Source organism: Schistocerca serialis, chromosome 6 (assembly GCF_023864345.2).
Source record: "Schistocerca serialis cubense isolate TAMUIC-IGC-003099 chromosome 6, iqSchSeri2.2, whole genome shotgun sequence".
In the NCBI taxonomy this organism is placed as follows: Eukaryota; Metazoa; Arthropoda; class Insecta; order Orthoptera; family Acrididae; genus Schistocerca; species Schistocerca serialis.
Genome location: NC_064643.1, coordinates 309,820,752 through 309,829,959, shown reverse-complemented (window position 1 = coordinate 309,829,959; position 9,208 = coordinate 309,820,752).

Genomic DNA, 9,208 nt, shown 5'->3' with positions numbered 1-9,208 from the left:
TGTATTTCAGTGTAAACCGTACTTTACATCGTGAAATGCCTAATCGTTGAGAGATAAGTCGTGTACTGGTACCCGGGCTACGTTTAACGGCATCCATAATATCATTATCATCGTCTTCACTTATCGTGCTCTCGTGCTGATTATGAACGCTAGGTAGAGAACTGTCTCCCGTAACATTCGTAATACTCCACTAATTGTGCGTGCATTCGGAATCGTCCGAGTTGGATAGCGTACGCAATATTCGTTAACTACAGCCGTAGCATTACGATCACATTTGCCATAAATAAACACCATATCGGCGTATTCCTCTTTTATAAATTTGAAAGGCATCCGTTTTTCATACATAATCTAGAAACTACAACAGTTACTATGTGGTGTCACTTAAATACACTGTTGTTATTATGTTCATTCACTGTAAATTACGAAACACTAATTCGTTTCAAGGTTAGGAAACGACTGAAACAATTCACTAACGGTTGCCATCCATGACATAAACGTTTCTACCTTCTTAATGGAAAGAAAACAAATTTACTTGTATAATAATCATTGCTTCTCTAGATATTCTGGAAAACTACTGCAGATACACGTCTGTGACATGTTTTATGAGATTCACCAGACCAATAACAGCAAAACAAATGGAAATCGTGCGTTACTTTAACCTCGTACAGTTTTGCGATTGTTTCATATTAGCGAAGTTGATAAATTTCAGGCAATATCTTTTATTAGCCGTAACTAAACATTTGTGAACCATGTTGATACGAACTTCTTTCTTTAGTTTTAATTGTAGAATAACATATTAAAATATTTGTGTATCTTCGTGAATCACCCTTTATATATGGTGTACATTCAAACTTGAATACTCTCGCAGCTGAAAGTTGTTACCATACTGTTTAAATAGACAGTAGACTCAATACCTCCTAAAGTGCTAAATTAAATTTAGAGTCAATCTTCACCAGTAGGTGTGAGCGCTGTATTAGGTTGAAGTTTGATAATTAATGCATTTGAAGTTATTGAGGATGAGACATAATTTTAAAAAGAGCAAACGTGGTTGAACCACACACAATCATCATAGGAAATCATCATAGGAAAGCTACAAGGTTTTATGTGAAGCAGACTTGGGGCAATCACATGCTTGATATTATTTGCACACTTGCATCGACGTCAACACATTTTTTCTATATCGGTGATGAGAATAAGATAACGGTGCGCTTTCAATCAGGTAGTCGAACAGACATTACCTCATCCCTGACTTTCCCTTGAATCAAATATGAATGAGCAAACGTGGTTGAACCACACACAATCATCATAGGAAATCATCATAGGAAAGCTACAAGGTTTTATGTGAAGCAGACTTGGGGCAATCACATGCTTGATATTATTTGCACACTTGCATCGACGTCAACACATTTTTTCTATATCGGTGATGAGAATAAGATAACGGTGCGCTTTCAATCAGGTAGTCGAACAGACATTACCTCATCCCTGACTTTCCCTTGAATCAAATATGAATGATGTTATTTTGATATTACGAAGTATTCTCTATCATGCACTGTACAAAGATTGGCTTAGGACATGGAGGGTGCAGATAAACTATGTGCACAAACCTTAGATGTGTTTGCAGGATATAAAAAGAACAATGTCAGAGCTGGATCGTCCCGACCCCCCCCCCCCCCCACCATCCGCCCGCCCCCCTCCTCCCCACCTGAGTGCCTACTTGGCGTTGGAAGTTCAAAGTGTTGGGTGATGACTATTGGTTTAGAGATGTTACGAAAACGTGATCCGTTTACGTTTAAGTAAAACTTACACCCGCGTGCTAATAAATGTCTAACACGCTAAAAATATCCAAATGTTTCACGAATAATGGATGCAGCTTTCGTCTTACAGGTAACCTTCTCTTCTGGAACATCTATCGTTGTCTCGTACACCGAAAGCTTCATCTTTCACCGGCAAATAAAATCCTTAGGGGGAGGTCGGGAGACTGTGGTGGCGACGGTACTGGCGCACCATACCCAATCCGACAGTAGGGGAAAAACTAAGTGTTCTCTGACATCAACGGCAAACTGAGGTTGGGCTGCTTCATGTTGGGACCATAATCGTTGAGACTGCAAACATGACATTTTTCGACATTTTCGGTAGTACGTCTTGGAGAAACATTCAGTAACTCCCTCCAACAAAGTTTGTTAGGCATGAGATACAGCAGAATCAGTTGCTCGAGAACATTAATAGTTAACACATTTATCGAAAATCTCTGTTGACGGTGGAACGCACGAGTTGCCTTAGGATTTTCTATCTTGCAGATGTACCAGTTCCCACCGGCCTGGTCTAATGGATTCCGTTTCACAAAGACGGCTATCACGTCTATGAAATGTGAGACGATCTTGTAACGTTCTACTCCAAAAGTGTTCTGCATAGAGGCACTATCTGCTCGATTGCTGCATCATGCCTCCCCAAAAATTACATGCATGTTAGACTGTAATCACCCATCGAGAACCTATAACAAAAGAAGAAAATTTTATATAAACACAAAATAAAGATTAATAACAGGGATCTAGACACTACTAGCGGTAGTAATGTAACTGCGTAGCATATCAGGTTCCGTTGTAAACGTGATGCATAGGAAGCAGTCGAAACAAGTTTGGTCCAAGTGAAGACCAGCGACAGATCCTTCAAGGATCATAAGCGGGGTGGAACATTTGTACCACATAACAAAGCATTTCCTTTTGTCTGTGCTGCTACCTCCATAAATCTGTATAGGTTGTTTTCTTATGCTCCGTCTATGTAAACGTTGCTATCGTCAGTGATTGTGAAACAAATTGCAGGGTCTGTTGAATGTAATGAAAGTGCAATGAGTAGAAAATATGGATTAAGAGTAATTATAAGAAAGACTAAAGTAATGAGAAGTTTAGGAAATAAGAACAACGAGAAATTTTATGTCAGAATTTGGAATCACGAAGCAGACGAAGTTAAGGAATTCTGCTACCTGGGCATCAAAATTACCCAAGATGGACGGAGCAAGAAGAACATAAAAATCTGACTAACGCTGACAAGAAGGGCATTCCCGGCCGAGAGAAGTTTACTAGTGCAAAACATAGAGTTAATTTGAGGAAGACGTTTCTGGGAATGTACCTGTGGAACACAGTAGTGTACGGTAGTGAAACATGGACCTTGGGAAAAGCGGAACAAAAGAGAGTTGAAACATCTCAGGTGTGGTGCAATAGAAGAATTTCGAAATTAGGTGGACTGATAAGGTAATAAATAAAGAGGTTCTCTGTAGATTCGGCGAGGAAGTGATGTGTGAGGAACACTGACAAGAAGACGATACAGGATGACAGGAAAACTGTTAAGACATAAGGGAATAACTTGCATGGTACTAGAGGGAGCTGTAGAGGGCTAGAGGGAACTGTCGACGGCAAAAACTTTAGAAGAAGACAGAGACTGGAATAAATATAAATAACTGAAGACGTAGGTTGCAGTTGCTACACTTCACCAGACTTCTGGCGACCTTACGCCAAATTATTCACTGTAAATATTAACGAATGTTGTGTCACGGTACGTTTATCGTCAAGCTGTCTACATTGTGAGTAGCAAGAAGTATTGCTCCAATTTAAAAGAAACATATTTATCCAACGGAACAATATTAGCTATTTGAGTGACGCATGTGCCTCTTCTCGGCTGAGCACGATACATGTAGCATCTTGTGCGGCGACCTTGAAGGAGATACAGAATGTATTAGATAGTTACTGTGATGTTAATCTGAAGATCTTTCGCTAAAACACCTTAGATACCACTCTCACAGAAAACATGATAACTGGTTTGCAATGTCGTTGCAGTTTGAAGGGGAAGTTGGGGTACATACTGACAAATAGCGTGAATTACTTCAAACTATACGTGATGAGCCAAAACATTATGAGCAACTGCTTGATAGCGTGCTGGTACAACTTTGGAATCGATACAGCAGCGATTCTCTGTGATAAGGATGTGTCAAGTCCTTGATGGGTTTATGGAAGTATGTGGCAAGAGATGTTGAGGAAAAAGTTATACTATTTCCGTAAATTACAGGACGGTGGTTTGTGGGAGCGGAGCTGTCGACTGGTAGAGTCGCAGATGTCTTTCATTTCGTTTCGAGTCGGCGTATATGGTGGCCAAGACGTCAATGTGTGTTGAGCGTTACGCCTCGTAAGCCACTATACTGCGGCTGTCGACAGCGTACCCGGAAACGATTATTTACCTTTTAAAAAGAAACGTGATTAATCCTGCCAACTGACGCGTTTCTATTGATCCACCGTCTAATCCCGATAACCCCGTGACCACTGCACTCGTAACTGACCACGCCTTTGTGTCAACATTGGGACACGTGGGTGTCATTTGCTGTGGACTCCCATGTTGAACAGTAGGTCCTATGGTGGTGGGGTGGGGGGTGGGGGGGGGGTTGCTGTGGAAAACTTCTGCCTACCGTAGCACTGTTGCCTGTCGTCACATCTGCCACAGATAACTGTTTGTCCTGCTATACAGAGTGGACAAGACTCCGAGAACCATATTTTATAAAATAAGGAGTTGGCGTACAACTCTCCGTCGCTTACTCGTGATTTCACCATTTTTCAACCACTTGCCGGTGGTGCTGACGGTAGCACAACGCCGATTTCGAGATTATCGTTCCCGTCTGCCATAACATTTGTGCTTTGTCTTAGTCGCTTATGTCGGTGAATTTTACCATTTGCGGCCCATATCGCCGCTAGAGTGATTACCCAATAGACTCAAATGGCTCTGAGCACTATGGGACTCAACTTCTGAGGTCATTAGTCCCCTAGAACTTAGAACTAGTTAAAAGTAACTAACCTAAGGACAGCACACACATCCATGCCCGAGGCAGGATTCGAACCTGCGACCGTAGCGGTCTCGCGGTTCCAGACTGCAGCGCCTAGAACCGCAAAGCCACTTCGGCCGGCACCCAATAGTCTCTGCTCGGCTTTTACTCAGTGATTCCGTAATGAAGTTATAAACTTTCTCCTTGCATGGAGAATGGTAAGTGTATCAATCTGAGGTGAGGGACCCTGATCATCGACCGAGATCAAATTTATAAGCGAAAATCGTTCTGATACCTCAGACCGTGGAACAAAAGTGGCTCTGAGCACTATGGGACTTAATTTCTGAGATCATCAGTCCCCTAGAACTTAGAACTACTTAAACCTAACGAACCTAAGGACATCACATACATCCATGCCCGAGGCAGGATTCGAACCTGCGATCGCAGACAGTGGAACAATATGGGCCATGTCAAGAAAAAAACATTCAGTAAACATTGGCTGTAAAGTGCACACCTTTAGAGCTATGAGCAATTGTTCATGTTTGCTACAGTGGAATACAGCTTCTGTGCTGAAGAACGTATGATAGCTCTTCAGGTATGCCATTTTAGAGATTATTTTTACTAGAGTTCTATTCGGTCAAAAATACCTCCTCTCAAAGCATGGAAAGCAAAGAGCTTGCAGAAGAAGAGGTCCACTGTCACAGGTATCAGAGCGATTTTCGCTTATATACTGAGGAGCCAAAACATTGTGACCACCTGCTTAATAGCTTGTTTGTCCGTCATCTGAACGAAATACATCACTGTTTCTGTGTATCAGGGATTCAACAGTTTTTTAGTAGGTTTGAGGAGGTAAGTGGCATTAAATATCTACGTACAGATCACATAATTCGCGTAAATAATGGGGCACTGATTCGCGTACGCAGTGACAGCGTTCGATAGCGACCAAGATGGGATCCGTAGGACTTACATCAAGTGAATTTGGTCACCGAGACATGAACGTGACGTGAGTTCACGGTTCTGGCTAGGAGACACTGACAATTATACTGCTGAAAAATTACATCGGCGTCGGGGAAGACAAGAACGAAGGGATACAGGTGGTTCGCAGTTGTTAGCGTGTCTGAGATTTCTATCACAGGTCCCAAGCAATCACATGAGAATGTCTCGCATAGCATAATACAGTTCCTATCAGCCTGCGTACGTGGCGCGCTACACGTTTCGAGATACCGTTCACCTCGGTGACGGCATTTGAGGAGACGACCATAGACCTAGTGTAGAAGACAAACGATTCAGCCGAAGAGCCGACACGTTTCCATTGATCGACGGTCAAATTCCAATCGTACTGTGCCCACTGCAGTTGTAATTGATGATGTCGTCGGATCAACATGTGAACACTTAGGGGTGGTCTATTGCGGAGCTCCACGTTCAATATTGTACTATAAACAGTGTGCTCCGAAACACTTGTGCGTGGATCAGCATTGTGCTCTTTTGGCAGAGTTGCCGCAGACCACCATGTATCCTTCTTTACATAAAAGACCAGCCTACGAACCCAACGTTCTGTGAAGAGTCGTTGACATCGAACAATTTAGCCCCTGTTCGTTGTTTCATTACTGTTCTCTTTCCGTAAATGCTCGTGACAGTAGCACGTGAACATTCGAACAGCTTCGCAATTTTCGAGATACTCTTTCACAGGCTCTCTGTAATAATAATCTGCGCTGTGTCAAAGTCGCATATCTCAATGGATTTCCTCATTGGCAGCCCACATTTTCGCTGGGGTAGATCCCCCGTCCGTGTCTGCTCCACCTACATACTTTTATTGCCGCGTAACGTGCCTGCGACGGCACCAGGATGCTTTCAGCGTAGCGGCGGGCAGTGGTCATAATGATCTGACTTATCAGTCTAACTTTCGAACAGGTCGATTCCGGACCAGGGTCCCTTGCCTCAAATTGATACATTTACACTTCTCCATCATCCTTTAAATTTTGTAATAGCAACATGGAATGAATCTGTATACTTCCCTTACTGCACGCAACTCGACCGACAATATCGCAATGGGCAGTGGTCATAATGTTTTGTCTCATCAGTGCTCTACGTTAACAATTCATCTAATTAATAAAATAATTTACTGGAACGGGGAACTGCGTGTCGAACATTTTTATGCATTGTGTGGAGACGACATAACTTCTAAATTTGTTGTAATTTTTTTATATTTTGTGACTTCATCAATAATACCAGGGGCGTTCGGTAATTAATGCAACACATTTAATTTTTCTTGTTCTCCGCCAGTTTCAGTTGAAAAAATGCAGAACTGACTGTGGAACATTGTGGAATATTCCCGTTTCAGCCACTATAGTTCCATGAAGTTCCGATAGTTGGCGGCGCTATGTGTAGCCTTCAAAACGTCATCAGTAATGGAGATGCAGCCAAGGAGAGTGTTATCATTGAGTTTCTTATAGCGGGAAAACTACAGCATCGCAAATACTCATACGCGATTGCAGAATGTCTACGGAGACCTGGCCTTGGACGAGGCGTCTACCATCATCGCAATAAGCTCGCGCAAACCTGTCCGATCTTCCGCGTACTGGCCGACCGCAAACGGCTTTGACTCCTGCAGTGCTACCCTTAGCAAATCCAAGAAAAGGCTTCATCATCTTCATCATCACAAAAAAGGCAAAAGAACTTCTTCTTCCCAGTGACAACAAAAGGCCTCACACGTCTGCACCCCCCCCCCCCCCTCGAGAGGAGCTCACGGAACACGTCTGCACCCCCCCACCTCGAGAGGAGCTCACGGAACTTCTTTGGTTCTTTGGACTGTTCTTCCTCAACCACCCTACAGCCCAAAAGGCATGCATCCAGCATCCACCAGTAGAGGAGCACCAAGCCGATCTGCAGGCCCTCCCAGTAAAGTGGCGTTAGACCATCGCATTGTTTGGAGATTATGTTGAAGAATAAGGTTTTGTAGTCAAATGAGAGGTAAGTAATATAATGTAGTTGAATACTGAATAAAACTACCTGTTTTCAGGAGAAAGTGTGTCGCTTTAATTGTTGAACGTCCTTCGTATAATTTTAGAATTACCGGTGTTGGCCGTCTCAACCGCTGACGTATATGTCCAAAAGTGAGAAGAAACAGTTGCCCTTTGTGGAAACCGAATCTGGAGATGGCAGTCTGAGGTGGTCGAAATCCGTAATATGAAAAAAAAAAAAATTTATTGAATGGTAAACTGAACAACATTCTAGCATGTAGAACGGAAGGTAACGAAAAATTTCACAGGGGAATAGATCTGATGATTGTGTTAGTATGTCTTGTTGCTTAAATGACTACACGATACTCAAGATAGTATACGATATGCCATCGCTATTACACATTTTTGTACAATGCTGAAAAGTGCTGCCCCCAAGTACTTACAAGGGAACCTCCCCATCACACTCCCCTCAGATTTAGTTATAAGTTGGCACAGTGGATAGGCATTGAAAAACTGAACACAGATCAATTGAGAAAACAGGAAGAAGTTGTGTGGAACTGTGAAAAAAATAAGCAAATATACAAACTGAGTAATCCATGGCAAAATAAGCAACAACAAGGAGAGCATAATCTCAGGAGCGCCGTGGTCCCGTGGTTAGCGTGAGCATCTGCGGACGAGAGCTTCTTGGTTCAAGTCTTCCCTCGAGTGAAAAGTTTAATTTTTTATTTTCAATTATTATCTTACAAACTCTTATGATTTCATCACTTTTTTGGGAGTGATTATCACATCCACAAGAAAACCTAAATCAGGCAAGGTAGAAGAATCTTTTTACCCATTCGCCAAGTGTACAAGTTAGGTGGGTCGACAACATATTCCTGTCATGTGACGCACATGCCGTCACCAAGGTCGTACAGAATATATCAGACGTGTTTACCTGTGGAGGAATCGGTTGACCTATGACCTTGAGATCAAATGTTTTCGGTTCACATTGGAGAGTCACATCCTTTCGTCTACTAATCGGACGGTTTTGCGGTGCGATCGCAAAACACAGATATTAAACTTATAACAGTGAACAGAGACGTCAATGAACGAACGGACAGATCATAACTTTGCGAAAATAAAAAAAGTAATCTTTTCACTCGAGGGAAGACTTGAACCAAGGAGTTTTCGTTCCGTTGCTGCTCACGCTAACCACGGGACCACGGCGCTCCTGAGCTCACATGATTCTTGATGTTGCCTATCTTGCCATGGACTACTCAGTTTGTATATTTTGCTTATTTTTTTCATAGTTCCACACAACTTCTTCCTGTTTTCTCGATTGATCTGTGTTCAGTTTCTCAAGGCCTATCCACTGTGCCAACTTATACCTAAATCTGAGGCGGGTGCGATGGGGAGGTTCCCTTGTTAGTGTATTGTTACACATATTGTCTCTTCCTCACGTCAA